Source organism: Octopus sinensis, linkage group LG9, assembly GCF_006345805.1.
Source record: "Octopus sinensis linkage group LG9, ASM634580v1, whole genome shotgun sequence".
Lineage (NCBI taxonomy): Eukaryota > Metazoa > Mollusca > Cephalopoda > Octopoda > Octopodidae > Octopus > Octopus sinensis.
The window spans coordinates 7,341,076-7,343,820 of NC_043005.1; positions in this window are offsets into that span (position 1 = coordinate 7,341,076).

The window sequence follows — 2,745 nt, forward strand, 5'->3', positions numbered from 1 at the left end:
TATTTGAGTCTTCTTTTGTTTTATGATTGCTTTAAATTCATGTGTATATATGTTTTTGTTTGTGTGTACACACATATGTATATGAGAAATTTTATATACCAAGTAAGTTACGCGTTTTAAATGTATCTAGAGAGAAACCAATTCTTTTGTGTGTGACTTTAGCATAATGAATCAATATGTTTTAACTCTCTAATCCTAAAGTTTGTCCAAATACACAGTAAAAGATTGGTGTGGCGTATTCTATTTGTTTAGGGTACTTATATACCATTTCATATTTTTACTTATATTTTTGGTGTGGCTGGGGCTCAGTATTCATATTTCAGCAATCATATCTGCTTCTTTATTGCCCACAAGGGGCTAAACTCTGTCATGTTATGTCTTTTTCCTAATGCTTGGAACTGTCTCATTTTTTGCATCTCTGAAGTTTGTACGTTACATTTATGTCAACTTAAAAATGGACTAATTCAGTTTCATTTAATCTTGTTTTTATTTATCATTATCAATTTTAATGATTTTTTTTTTTTCCATATATCTTGGGAAACAGTAAAAAGTTAACACTATTATAAGGGATCTTTTTTTTTATTTCAATTGCAATTATTTTTACGCCTGAAGTAGAAAAAATATAACAAAGACAGACAAACGGATTAAGTCAATTACATCGACCTCAGTGTGTAACTGGTACTTAATTTATCGACCCCGAAAGGATGAAAGGCAAAGTCGACCTCGGCGGAATTTGAACTCAGAATGCAACGACAGACGCAATACCACTAAGCATTTCGCCCGGTGTGCTAACGCTTCTGCCAGCTTGCCGCCTTCAGCAATCTTCTTACAGCCTTGGAAAATATATAACTATCATAACTTAACATTTTCCTTTCATACTTCTATCATGAATCATATATTGTTTTATATACAGTTGTTGAAACTAATAATATTGTCAACCCTTTTGTTATAAACTCTCCTGCGACTGCCTTTAGTCCTCTGATACAAACTCTTGCTTTACAGTGGCCTACGTTAAAAACCTGTTAAAGTTTCATGTTAATTTATATTCGAAACACCAGCTTAATAATGATAAAAGTTGTTTTTCTCAGTTCTTTATCATTTTCAAAATTAATTTAAACAAAAAGTTCCGAGACCCCCTTCGGTTACGACACTGATTGCACCTAGAAAGTTACCCTCCCAGGCACAAGTCTGGGCAAGGTTGTTAATGGAAGACCAGCAGTCGCCCATGCATACCGGCCTCCCCTCTCCATGCCACGAGTGTTATCCAAGGGAAAGGCATTTATTTGCCTATTAAAAAAAAAAATAGTGAAATAATAACAAATATAATTCATGCTAACCTGCTGATGATATGGAAAGGTTTCCATCATTGCAATGGATTCAGAAAAGCTCGCAATAGCTCTGAACTCCTGCAGTTTCTTCATGGGGCAAAGCATATCTGGTGTTTAATTTACATGCTAACATAGAATAAACAAACATTGTAATCCAGTGTTACTTGAGTCTACTAAAGATGCCAATATTTGTTGCTATTGATACAAACGAGATGATTGCTGAAGGCGGCGAACTGGCAGAAACGTTAGCACACCGGGCGAAATGCTTAGCGGTATTGCGTCTGTCGTTGCGTTCTGAGTTCAAATTCCACCGAGGTCGACTTTGCCTTTCATCCTTTCAGGGTCGATAAATTAAGTACCAGTTACGCACTGGGGTCGATGTAATCGACTTAATCCGTTTGTCTGTCCTTGTTTGTCCCCTCTATGTTTAGCCCCTTGTGGGCAATAAAGAAACAGATATGATTGCTGAAATATGAATACTGAGCCCCAGCCACACCAAAAATATAAGTAAAAATATGAAATGGTATATAAGTACCCTAAACAAATAGAATACGCCACACCAATCTTTTACTGTGTATTTGGACAAACTTTAGGATTAGAGAGTTAAAACATATTGATTCATTCTGCTAAAGTCACACTCAAAAGAATTGGTTTAAATTCAAAAGCAGAGGAAGTTTGTAAAATGCTGGTGTGAGATTGTAATATTGGTGACCAAAGTCAGTTATTAAGAACTTCAAAAAAATGTTTAAAATGATATTTTAAACAGTTAAAAATATATTAAAATACGTTTCAATAACTATAATAATTATTTGATAAATACTTTGATCACAGATTTGAAGGGGAAAAATGTACATTTTGTTGAAGGACTGAAATTTAGTTTTAACTTTATTGACCTTGGAGGGTGTATGACAGAATTTATACTGGTAGGATATGAACTTAGAAATGTTGCAAAGCATTTAGTCTGATACTACATATCATGTTTAACATCATATTCCTTATCTTGTTTAATGCATCTGCATTCTTGTAATTAAAAATAAAGAGTTTACAAAACTTCAACATGTTTTGTTAATCTATTCATCAACTTTTCAATCTGAAGGTGCAACTGTCATTTGTGAATACAGACTTGATAAAATATGTCATTCTATCCATTTTCTCATGGAAGTAACTAAAGAAGGAATCAGTTCATTTTAATACTTACTGTCTTATTTTAGAGCTAGCAAAAGAAAATTGTTAATATTACTGCAACAAGTAATTTTACAATATGATTTTATTTATTCATAAATTTGATGAAAATTTATAATTAAGATCAGAAACTATAATAGCAATTGCAAAGGTATATTTTCAAGGCAAGTGTTTTGATTTGAGACTACATACTCTTTTATTTGTTTCAGTCATTTGACTGCGGCCATGCTGGAAC